This window comes from Myotis daubentonii, chromosome X (genome assembly GCF_963259705.1).
Source record: "Myotis daubentonii chromosome X, mMyoDau2.1, whole genome shotgun sequence".
Lineage (NCBI taxonomy): Eukaryota > Metazoa > Chordata > Mammalia > Chiroptera > Vespertilionidae > Myotis > Myotis daubentonii.
Window position 1 is genome coordinate 132897904 of NC_081861.1, and position 13625 is coordinate 132911528.

At 37.4% G+C, this 13625-nt stretch overlaps 1 non-coding gene across 1 annotated transcript; it reads left to right on the forward strand.

Annotated features, from left to right (window-relative positions):
• The first annotated feature begins 10793 nt into the window (after nt 1-10793).
• Nucleotides 10794-10957, forward strand: LOC132225417 (U1 spliceosomal RNA). Its single transcript, XR_009450926.1, has one exon. It is a non-coding gene; the product is annotated as a U1 spliceosomal RNA (small nuclear RNA).
• The last annotated feature ends 2668 nt before the right edge of the window (nt 10958-13625 follow it).

A 13625-nucleotide genomic window follows, 5' to 3' on the forward strand; every position in this document is an offset into this window, starting at 1 on the left:
TTGATGTAAGTGAAACTAATTTAAAAATAAGGATATTTATCTTAATAATGGGTAATGTGATCCTTGGCTAGAACCTTCTGCTCTCAAAAGGTAAAAGGATCCTCAAAAGGTGGAGCAATGTCAGGAAAAACCCTGACCAGGCAATAGAAAGAATTTTTTTTTAAAAAATTATTGCTATAACATTGGTTATAAGATTATCTAGATTTCAAGCATACATGTCTATGATACATGATCTGTGTATTGTGTGCCCCAGAGAAAATTTAATATAAAGAACTGTTAACTAGGTAACTGAAAAATGTATTGGAGATAGCAACTGCAGGATATAACTACTCCCCCTGAGGTAACAAAGGGAAGAGGTTGGAATTGTAAAATTTTAGAAGCTTGGAGGAGGAGGGGCCCATAAAGTTAAAACTTGGAGCCCTGAGAAAGGCACCCTGCTTGGAAGGTGCTGATTTCTTAGAGTGGTGATGAGGTGCAATGAGGCTGCCTCTGCATTTGTCGGGGGGGAAAAGTAAGAACTAAATTCAGCTGCTGCTACAGAAAGGCCTTGCCACTGCCAGGATTAAGAAGTGAGACTGGGGAAATGATGACAGAAACAAGAATCCAACAGGAAGCCCATAGAAAGCAAACAGGAAACAGACAAGAAAAACCAAGTCCCTTTCCTTTCTCTGGCCTTACAATCTATTACTGGCGCCCCCTAGTGAGAGCCTAATAGGGGTCCAATGGCAACATAAAAGGTGTTTTGCAGAGTCCTGGCCCCAGCATCACAGAGCCAGTACATATGCTCCTCAATTTATAATGGCCTTGAAAATATTGGAAGTCGAAATGCATCTAATACACCTAATCTACCGAACATCATAGTGTTTTATAGATGAGATGGGATGTGAAAACACAATATCCAAAAGACACTGACAACACAGTACACTGTAGAGCAGTGGTCGGCAAACTGCGGCTTGCGAGCCACATGCGGCTCTTTGGCCCCTTGAGTGTGGCTCTTCCACAAAATACCATGTGCGGGCACGCATGTACAGTGCGATTGAAACTTCGTGGCCCATGCGCAGAAGTCAGTTTTCGGCCTGGGAGAGTCTATTTTGAAGAAGTGGCTAGAAGAAGTGGGGGGTGTAGCTCTGTGGGGCCGCGGGATACGTAGCACGGGGGGCAGGTACGTTGTTTTGAGGTACATTCGCTGAGGTCGACCCCTTCCAACTCTCCCATCCACACTCGTCTATCTGAAATAAGTATACAGGACAAGTGTGGATGGGAGAGTTGGAAGGGGTCGACCTCAGCGAACGTACCTCAATCAGATTGAGGACGTTTTTAGCAAAGGCCAGCTTAGAAGTCCCCTAATTAAGTTAATAACAATGTACCTACCTATATAGTTTAAGTTTAAAAAAGTTGGCTCTCAAAAGAAATTTCAATCGTTGTACTGTTGATATTTGGCTCTGTTGGCTAATGAGTTCGCCGTGAGTTCGCCGAACACTGCTGTAGAGTATTGGTTGTTCACCTTCCTGATCACGTGGCTGACTGGGAGCTCTGGCTGTCACTGCCCAGCATCAGGGGAGAGCATCATACCTGCATATCACTAGCCCCGAAAAAGACAAATTCAAAATTCACACCATCATGAAGTCAAAATATCGTAAGTTAGGGGATCCTCTAGAAGGGCAGGTTTGGAGCTGGGCAATAATATCTTAATAACTGGCACTTAAGTTTGCAGAAGTAACCCTATCTATAGTATGAGCTGGTTATAAAATTAAAGTACTGCCTGCAGACCACTGTGATGGCCAGGCTAATTGACTCCACATCATCCAATGGTCCCTAATGATTTGTCAGAGCCAAAATTCCTTCCCCTTGGTAATGATTGATATAGAAATGAGTTCCTCATATTTTAGATGTAACCTAAGAATTTTATAAGCCCTTTAGCAAATTAATTAAATTGGTCTAGTGCCAGTATTTTTAATAAGCTGCAGCCATTGGCATTAGGGCTTAAATCCAGAAAGTTGACATGTAACAAATTTGGTCCCCTGTTGTCTTCTTTATATCAAAGACCCAGAAGGATTTTTGAAGACTTTAATAAAGTAACATTGAAATAAGATAAACAAAATGCTGAAAAAGGAGCAAGTCAAATTTGGTTGCTTTCAATACTCAATCAACATTATTCTGTGATTCTTAGCCAACACCTTTACACAAGAAAAATATAAAAGATACATGAATACAAAAAAGTGTTATGATTTGAAGTTTTTGTCATTCTCCACCAGAAGAGCCTATTCAATCAACTTAATCCCTAACAGAATATTAGCATTCAATAAATATGCCAGATGTAAGATCGACATATACAAATCAGTAGTTTTCCTTCAAACCAACCACAACCAATTAGAAAATATAATAATAAACAAAAGAATTTTAAAAGTTTACTTACAGCACTATTAGAAACAAATACAATTCAGGACAAAGTAATCAGAATGAAGTAAATTCTTTAGGAGAGATATATTCCCTGGTGTCCCTGATAATCTTTTTAATTTTGTATTTTACACTCTATGATCACCTGTAAAAATAATATAAGAGCATCTGGATCATTTATATCAGTGGTTGGCAAGCTACAGGTCAAATTCAGAATTCTATTGGCTTTGTAAATAAAGTTCTATTAAAACTCAGCACATATTCATTTATGCATGATGTATGGCATTTTTGTATTACAATGGTAGCATTCAGTAGTTGCAACAGAGTCTCAATGGCCCACAGAGTGGAAATATTTATTATCTGTCCCTTTACAGAAAATGTTTGCTGACCCCTGAATTGTAGGATCACATTATAAATGAGACCAGTTCATATTTGCATTTGTGTTTCTAATCACAGTGAGGCTTGAAGTGACTATGTTTAACTCTCAATATGCTGGCTGATAAGCAGATCCAACTCCCTCCAGTTTGGAATATTCTTAAGTCAAAATGGAAACAACAATCTTCTTACCACCATTGTGCCCTTGTTTAATTCTATCAATAGTGACAAGAATAAAACTTATTTCTTACAGTTATAATTTACATTTATAACACTTTCATAGAATAAGACTTCTTTCATAAGTTACTTAGTAAACTGAAAGTGGTTTTCTACAGCAAAATCAGCAAAATATAGAAGAGTAATATATTACTTTAATTGTTATAAGATAAAGAGAAATATACAGAAGAGTACTTAGGACAAAAATGCTTTTGCCCAATAATGTCACAGTGTGTATCCATGCAAATGTGTTGCAATAGGGCTATTAAAGAATACTGGTGGGAGACTTGAGTCATTGTATGACTTTCTCTAGCACAGGCAGAACAAACTCAAAAGAAACCAGTTTATCCTAAGGGTAAGCACCTTTGTTGACCTATGACAAGATGGGATGTGAATGTCGTATTTTTATACCGACCAACAAGTATATTTTCAGTTATTATGACAATAAATATGCAATGGAAAATTGTTAAGAACCGCATTTTGGGAGGGAACACAGCTCTACCAATACCTTGATTTTGGACTTCTGATTTCCAGAACTGTCAGAAAATAAATTTCTGTTGTTTTAAGCCATCAAGTTTGGGATAATTTGTTAATGGCGGGAAACTAATACATGGCCTTTTATAGACATGTTTGCTGGTCTCTGGTTTAGACATTTTTTTTGGTACAGCAGAGTTTCCAACAAATTAACCACAATTCGCCAGTTGACCTTAAAGCATTTCTGTTTAACTGTTATCATCTTCCCCCACTCTCACCACTATATGAACATGCACAGTATGCATGTGCACACATACTCACACACACAAACACCACAGACATTCTGTGGTGAGGGAAGAACAGCTAGTAGCACCCATTCATTCCTTCCCCCTTCCTCCAGGCTAAATAGCTTGTATTATCAAGTTTAACCCCATAATCATCGCCCCAACACCCAATCCAGAAGCTTTGAGGGGAAAAAAACTAGCAGCTAGCTAAGGGACTCCCAAATGTGATTTTTTTAAAAAATAGAATACACAATATAGTATAAATATAACAATATTATTTGATTTTTGTGTGTGTGGAGAGTCTAGGAAAAGTTTGTTTTTACAAATAATAATAATAATAATAATAATAATAATAATAAAAAGGTACATTAAAAGAAATCACTCACCAACAGTTAAAGCAATAGTTCAAAACCTTTGGAAATCCTAACTGGATTGTTTTGCCTGTGTAATTTTCCTTCAATTACAACTTAGCAGGCAAAGGCAGAAGAGAGAGATTGGTGCTTCTAGAAGAGTGTTCTCAAGGATCCCCTTACTAGCTGACTATTACAAATAAAGCTGTAGGCAGCTTTAGCCAACATGAAATTATAATGTTAGTAGATAAAAATAGTTACCATAGTTACCTTTCTCCACTGGGAAAAATTCAACTATCTATAGCTATCCCTTATAGGGCTTTTGTAACAAAGCACGTAGGCTTGGTTTTATCTTATAACTTCAGAATGCTGAGACATCTGTGAAAATTAGTTTGGAGATGCTAAAATACATTGCTAACCCTATACTTATTATTTTCTTAAAAGAACAAAAATACCTCTATTAAGTTCTGTGAGAACTCAGTGATGAATGGAAGGAAACCATTGGTTAAGTCCTTGGGTATAGGAATAGATACTGATAGGTGCCAACAGAGAGGAAGAGCTGGTCCCAATCATCTCTGTTGTCCTGGGCACTGAGGCAACCAGAAGGATGTATCATAGGGACAGAGTATTCACAAGATGTCAAAGAACTTGGCCAATAATATTACAAAAAAAAAAACTAGCAGGCCAATTTTAAGATGGCCAAGTCCCTCTAAAATGTATGTTTCTTTGGGAGGCAGGAAGAAGCATATTGAAAATGGTCGGGAGGTTTGGAAATTTTGGAGCAGACTCCCTAGAATAGTAGCTGGGAGCCTCTTAGTTACTTTTGTCTCAAGATATACTAAGCATACGTTAATAGTCTTCCTCCATAGAAATGAAAGAAGAAAGACTATATGGTAACCTAAGATGCTATCTTTCTAGGAGTCAGTGTAGTTTTGCACAGTGCTACACAAAGTGCTGATTATATCAAGATAAGTAGCTTGCACCGAATGTAAATCAATGAACTGCTTACTTTATTGAGAAAATTTTGACACCAAAATTAGATGAATTAAACAATGTTTTTACTGATATAGTTGATTTACATTCTGACACAAGCTTTTATCTCATCAGAGGTCAATAACATTTTGCTAATAAGCAGCCAATCTGCAGACCACACAGACTTTGGAAAAACATGCTCTAGGTTCAAATGTTCACTATGTCAAGTACTCTGTAACCTTGCATATATTTCATAACCACCTTAAACATCAGTCTTCTCATCTGTAAAATAGGAATGATAATGGTACCTACCATGTGGGGGCCTGTGAGGAATTTGAATACACAGATGCAAAGTGCTTGTTATTCACAAAAAGTGGTTCTGTTTGTGCACATAGTCCAGAATCTATGTAATATCATAGGCTCCAGTGTACCTTAGCAGCTCAATTCTAGCTTTTTATCATTTACCACAGGCACTCAAGCAATGAATGAGATCATTTCCAAAATTGCTAAGGGCTCATATTACCTTCCTTCAGATTAAATTCCATATTCTATATAGAGCATTAAGCATTGCTTTGCCATCCCATTTGAGAAAATATGCCATCAAATTGGCATATGCCTCTCCTTATCTCTATGCATTAAGACTATTTCTTTACATGTCTTTCTACCCTCACTGGACTATGAATTCCTCAAGGTCATAGGCTTGGACTAATTTTCTTAGCATTGCTTGCATGCCCGGCACACGGTAGAGAGTCAACACATTTTTATTGAACATGTCGAATAGCAGACTCCTGACATTAACTACGAACATAATAGAATACAAGCCTTTGTCTACAATAATTGGGCTGACCTTTCCAAATGAATAAGTAATTTCTCTGCATTGGTTGGCCTTCCATGAATTACAATTGTTGGTATTTGACAATTAGGATATGCTAATGTTAAAATGTAAGCACCATTAGGTATGAGTCAAAAAAAGATAGATGGACAGTCAGGAATGATAAGTACATGATGTATCTAATTTTCACAGGGTTGCTCAAGATTTAGAATCTCCTATTACTTCCTTTTCTCTGACCAAGCAGAATTTTGATAATCTGTTTTTGCATTATTTGAAGACAGCATGAAGTTTGAAAAAGAGTTGATTCTAGACTAAAATTGATTCTTCAGTTTTATGTACCCCCTCACATTCTCTTGACCACTTCTGCCTCACTGGTCATTGGCTAAGTATTTAATAGAGAGGCCTGAGGCCACCATATTGGCCTCATCTCCCAACACCCATTCAGTCTCACTTGTAGGGAAGCCAGGATGTGTTGAACCACTTCAGTGCCTGAGTGGACTAACAGGCTCTGACTCCTCCCACCACTTCAGGACTTAGTTGAAGGGCTGTACCTTGGGATGTGGCACCTGGGGAAGTTAATGTTCTGTGGGACAGGCATTATGGGGAAACCAATACATTTTATCTCTTTTGGTTCACGCATGGTTCCTCATTGTCAATGAAGTTTTAATGCTATAAAAAATCATGTTACCTGTCCTTTATTCTAAAAGGGATATTTCTATGTATCTTTGAGTCAAATTTTTCAACTTGCAATTTTTTGCAATGAAGATAAGAGAGTTGGGGTTGGTTGCATAGATGTAGTGCAGAAACATTAATCATAAACTAGTCATTTTAGGTCAAGTTTTCTGGAAAGTAAAGTCTATGAGCTTTGTGCCATAGATTGCATATAACCTCTAAGGAGCACAATTCCATGGCATTAAGAGTGCAGGGGGAACGTAAGTGAAGCAAGAAATGAGAAAAGGCAAAAAGAGTGAGGTATCACCAGGGGTGCTGCAGTTGTCCAAGAGCCAATTGTGTGCATCTCTTTACAACTCTATGTGCAGTGATTTCTCCATTGCTCTGCCCAGACAAAGGGCATCACCTCACGCCCATCCATTGCAGTAGCTTTCTATCTGGTCTCCTCACCTGCCTTTCCTCACTCCAGCCTAGCCTTTGCACCATTGCCAGAACATTACTCTTGCAGCTGAATTTCAATCACACCCTCCTCATGCTCAGAAACCCTCAGCAGCTCCCCACTGCCCCCAAAATTAATATCCAGCATCCCTACCTTACTACTGAAGAACATCCACAAACTGGCCCAGATCCTTCCATTCCTCAGGATATCAGCTCCATCTGACTACCTACTTAAGTCTGAACATGTCCTGAATTTTTCTACCCATAAGGCATTGCTTCCCCTGTTCAGTCTAACTGGGATGTTTTTCCCTTTCTTCCCTGCTTTTTTTTTCCCTACTGAATCTAATCTTTCTGCCCCAGAGCAGAAGCTTCTATCCGTTCTTTCTGGCTTACATTATTTTATCCATTTTTTCTGTGTTTGCATAGCATTTTGTTTGTATACTGTAGCCTATTTGGGTTTCTAATGTAATGCTTTGCATTTTTAGTGATGTGTAAACATTTGCATCTCCCTTGTAATCTGCTAATTCCTTGAAAGCAGGGATGTACTTCAGTGATCCATGAGTCATCTCAGACTGGCACAGTCCCTGACATGTGCTAAGTGATTTAATTATATTCTAACAAATACCTTTGAAAGAGCCTAACTTGCTGTAGATATTTCCTGTGTTAGGTATTAAGAACCAAAACAATAACAAAACCCACCTCACTAAAAGAATCCCAGGATTTGTGAAAGTCTCTGAACCCTGAAGTAAGGGCAAAACACATTTTAATTCCTTATACCTGTAGTTTAAGTACAAAATGGAAGGTATCCAACTGTCCATGACCAATTCCTTTTCTAAAAGAAGATACTTTCTATTTTAATAAAAAAAGAAAAAAATTATGGTGTTAATTAAATAGCTCACTTATCTAGAGCCATCAAGTATCCAAAACATTGTATAGTCTGGAGTCATTTATTTTTTTTTTTGAGTAGTTTTTGTAACCTTGAGGGAGAAAATTCTGTGATTTCAATCTATCCTGTCAAAATCCTTTAGCATTAAACTGTAAAAAATCCTTATTGAAGTTGGTCTCAGAACACTGCCCACTTTTAGCTTGAAGCTTAGATTAGCTTTCAGAAAAGGAAGCCGGAGGTTGTGTTGATATAAAGGAAATGCTCTTTGTGAAATTCCTGCATTAGCTGGGCTCTTCTGGGAAGTGAGTTATGCTTGGATTTCAGAGGTGTCTGTCTTTGCAGGGAAATGCACATTTATGTCATATCATAAAGTCTCTTAACAGTAAGTGACTGGGGATACTTGCAAGTCATGTTTTTAAAAGAATCTCTGCAGAAGAGGGACACAATCAACATAATAATTTCATAGGGTCTAATAAAGGACACAAAAATGACAAAGCCAGCCTCATGTATCAAAACATAAGGATCAGTTTATAGGGTTTAATTTGATATACTGATGAAGTTTTATACTTAGAGATGCATTATTTTGGATAAAATAAAGTGCAATTTTTTTCACTTTGATATTCTAGTATTAATTTAGGCATAATATGGATTATCAGGATGATCACCTTCAATAAATGTGTTGGGATCTTACTGTTTAAACTTACTTTATTTTGGTTGTTGTCAAAATTCAGTGAGGCACATTTATTGTATCTCCATTTTGAAGACAGGTAAGGTTTGCACAGGGAGGTGGACTAACCTGCTTTATAAAAGGAGTTAATAAAAGGAGGAGGCATCATTAGTAACCTAATCTCGACAGTGTTTTAGTGCTAACTTCAATTGTCCTAGACTTATGAACCAAACAGAGACTTAATAATGTAAATCAATTACACCGGAATAAAGGCTGATTATATCCCATTGAGCAGTGACGTGCAGTGGAAAATTTAGTGAATACTAAAAGAAAAATTTAGTGAATACTTAAATTGAGAATTAAGCAAACTGAGTTTTCACCATCTTTGCTGGAGAAATCTGCTAATAGCTTTTTGGAAGAAAAACAGGACCTTTGTGTGTATTGCTTGACTTTTGCTTAGTACCCTTTGGTGCCATTGTGCTAATTGCCTCTTTGTCAGGGGATACAACCTTGTTACTTGTACATCTAGTGATAACTGTACATAGTTGGTTTATTGTTTATATCTATTACCTATTATTAGCAATTGTGCCCTAAATATTAACTCTTGCCACTTGGTAAAGAAATGGCCATGTTTTGGCTATGGTAAGTTGAATACTCTGTGAAAGAAACTTGCATCACCACTTAGCAACAGAGCTGTGTGCTTTACATGCAAGGTATCACCTTGGTAATGCAGTTTGAGGGACACCAGAGGATATGCTGCTATCTGTCCCCAAAGATATTTCATCTTTAGCTCCTGAAAAAGTTAAGATTTTTTATTGCATGTGATTTAAAAATACACACAACTCAAACAGGCTTGGAACCCAAAAGGGACTAAACTGACTCACACACATGAAAAGTGCAAGAGTCAATTTGGCTTCAGAGTCAGCTAACTGGTAAACCTAGGACCTTTGGCCTTATCACCAGGAGCTAGTCCTTTTGTATCTCTTTGATTTGTTCTCTGTATTGGCTCATGCTCAGGCTCCCATAGGAAACCAAGATGTAGGCTTCAGACCTACATCCTCCTGATTTAATATCAGCAGGAAAGAGAGTCTCCTCTCTATCTAGCCTTAACAGAAAAATCCCTTAGCCCTCATTCTCACTGTCTCAACTTGGTCATGGGCTCATCCTTGAAGCAAGCATTGTGGGAAGTTCATGGAAAAATAATCAAGGTTAACATTTATTGAGTACTTAGTGTGTGTCAGGCACTTTTCCAAGCTCTTTTCCCATGTGATAAATATTATTTTGTCTATTTTACTGAAGAAGAAAATGAGACATAGAAAGACTATATCCCAGAGCTAATAAGTGAGAATGAAAAGTCAAACCAAAGTAGTTTTGCTCTAGTCCCCAATTATAAACCATTATACCCTGTTCTCTGTATAGCTTAGACCTGTGCCCAATGTCTACCTCTGGAATCACCTTTACATAAACCTCAATGGACTTGAGGTGGTGGAATGATACTCACAAAGAAATTGTTATCAAAAAATTGAGAATGAATGCCTGCCATCTGTAATCAGTAAATCTCTGCTTTATCAAGTCATGATATTTTGTTAATATAAAGTTCTTATTTTTTCCGACCAACACACCTTAAAGCTACTATATTACCATCAGTAAGAATCACTCACCTTTGGGGTACCCCTAAAATACTATGTGTTAAAAGGTAATTTTCAGGAAGAGGTAAAATCATGACCCATAAAAATATAAAATGAACATGTACGAAAGTCTTTATTTTACTCATGAAGAAACTGCAGATATTAAAAGTGGTACAAAGTAACAGTGAAAAAAGCACAAATTTATATGCAACAGAGGAATGTTTAATTGAATGTGCAGATGGGCGCAAAACTTGTTTTTCTATAAGGGACAGAGAAGTCAGACCTCTATCAGAGATGTCAAAATTTGCATGTCTATAAGGGTTATTTTACATTGGTGTCACTTAACTACGTTTTATAGAATGGTGAAAAAGTTCAAAGATAATGAAAGGCTAAAATCTGATAACTGGGAATGGTGATCTCTAGGCAATGTATAGCTGTGGACTGAAATAGTATTTTTCTATAAATGTTTAAAAGTGTATTTTATTGTGGTAAGAACACTTAATATAAGCTCTAACCTCTTAACAGATTTTTTTAAAAAATATGTTTTTATTGAATTTTATAGAGAGGGAAAGGGAGAGGGATAGAGAGATAGAAACATTGATATACTTACCTGGCAGGGGAGATACCATGATCACAAAGGTGGTTTTCCCAGGGCGAGGCTTATCCATTGCACTTCGGATGTGCTGACCCCTGCGATTTCCCCAAATGTGGGAAACTCGACTGCATAATTTGTGGTAGTCGGGGACTGCGTTCGCGCTCTCCCCTGGAAAAAAAAAAAAAAGAAACATTGATGAGAGAGGAACATCGTCCATTGGCTGCCTCCTGCACACCCCCTACTGGGGATCGAGCCTGCAACCTGGGCATGTGCCCTGACCAGAAATCAAACTGGTGGCTTCTTGGTTTCTGGGTCGATGCTCAACTGCTGAGCCACACCAGCCAGGATTAACAAATTTTTAAGAGTACAATATAGTATTGTTAATATAGGCACAATATTGCAGGACAGAACTTATTCATCTTATATAACTGAAACGTATGCACTTTGAATAGCATCTTAACATTTTCTCTTCTTTCCATCCCCTGATAACCACCAGTCTACTCTCTGATCCTCTATTTCATATGCCTCATATAAGTAGAATCATGCAGTATTTGTCCTTCTTTGACTTATTTACTTCACTTAGCATAATGTCCTCAAGGTTCATCCATGTTGTCACATAGTGCAGAATTTCCCTCTTTTTAAAGATTGAATAATATTTCATTGAATAAAATATACATTTTAAAAAGCTTTTTTATCTATTCATCTGTCAGTGAACATTTAGGTTATTTCTACCTCTTGGCTGTTGTGAATAGTGCTACAATGAACATGGGAGTGTTGATATCTCGTTAAGTTCCTGATTTAAATTCTTTTGGATAAATATCCAAAAGTGAGATTTCTGGATCATATAGTAGTTCTATTTTTAATTTTTTGAGTCAATCCCATACTGTTTTCCATAATGGTTACGCCATTTTGCATTCCCGCCAACAGTGTACAAATGTTCCAGTTTCTCCACATCCTTGCTAACATTTGTTGTCTGTTTGTTTTTGATAATAACTATCCAAACATGTGTGAATTGATATTTCATTGTGGTTTTCAATTGCATAGGGAAGATATCAGGAAAAGTAGCAAATGTAGAACTTCCATTGCCCTCTCCCTGTAGACTCATAGATAGGGTTACTTCCCCAGCATTAATGTGTGATAATATATATGGAAAAAATTTATTGGAGCTTGATAACGTACTGCTTATGTGGCTGACCTTATTTTTGAGCCCCTCCAGAGATAGAGCTGATACTTCATAATCCAAAGCTCCGACCATACATAATATTATTAGACTGTCTGGTGACCAAGGTCCCTGGGGAAACAAAGATGTTCCAATGAGGCATGAGATTCCAAGGGCCTAGAGATCACCTCCTAGTAGCCAAAGGCAAAAGTCAAACCACTTTTTGGGTAAGGTTAATACTTCACTACACACAGGGTATAATCAAATTCTTTTAACTACTTTAACTTTCAGATCTGCAAATTACAAATTTGAATAACAATATGAAATGCCCACACATATTGTGTGCTTACCAAGTGTGATGCCCAGAATAAAAACTTTCATATACACTATATAACTCAGTTTTAGGTTATATCATTCAATCCTGTGAGGTGGGCATTGTTAGGCCTGGTTTATACATGAGAAAGTGACACTCAAGAGAGTTTGGATAATTTATCAAGGACTCATAGGCATTGATAGAGTTAAATCCCAGCCTTTGCTGGATAGACTCCAAACCCTTTCTTTTAACCACAAGACTTCATGCCTTCTAGTTAGCATACTTTGAATGAAATAATCCAGGCAAAGTATTGACATAAAATAGATTTTAAAAACCAAATAATTATACTGGTAGAATGGCTCTTTATATCCTATCAACAGTTAGGTGGAAAGAAGATGGTTGATCACTAACTATTTTTGCCTGGGACAACAAAGAAAACTTTTTGGAATAGAAATATCAGCCTTGGGAGAATAGGTAAGGAAAGCACGAAGGTGATGGGATGTTTTTCTTTTTTCCTAAGCTGTTGGCAGAGACTCAGTCATTACAAAGAAGCTGAAATCTAATCTGTCTTGTGCAATAGCTGCAGTGAGCATTTGTCTGTCTCCATTTGGGAAATTTCAATACTGTAATTTTCACCTGCCAAACTTCTACAGGAAGATTATGAGAATTAACAATGTGATTTGAAAGAGTTTATAGCTATTGCTCAAAGGTGAGGAGTAAGAAACAAAGTGTTCCCAGAGAAACCAGTAAATATGCATGTTATTCAAAGGTGAATTTGCTCCACTAATTCATGGGCTGGTAGAATTATTTTGCAGTAGTGTCCCTTTGAATGTCATCTGAATAATACATGATTTTTATACTTTTGTTGTCTGCACAATTGTTTCTCTAAAAGTTTTAAAAATAAGTTATTTTTCATTTTTTAAAAAAGAAATAGTGTGAAGATGCAGGCTAATGAGTTGTGCAACCACAAGAATGGGTCAGAAATGAAGAAAGCTTATATTGTATTTAAGTACTAATTATGGAGGTGATAGAAATGCTACTAGAACCTAAAATCAACTTATCATACCAGGACATTCTCTGTTTTCCATAAAGAACAAGTCAAACTAAATCTACAATTATCTTGGAATATTCAATACCCTTAGCCTATCAGTGGTCAGCAGACTGCGGCTCGTGAGCCACATGTGGCTCTTTGGCCCATTGAGTGTGGCTCTTCCACAAAATACCACATGCAGGCGCACACGTACAGTGCGATTGAAACTTCGTGGCCCATGTGCAGAAGTCGGTATTCTGTGGAAGAGCCACACTCAAGGGGCCAAAGAGCCGCATGTGGCTTGCGAGCCACAGTTTGCTGACCACTGGCTAAGTAA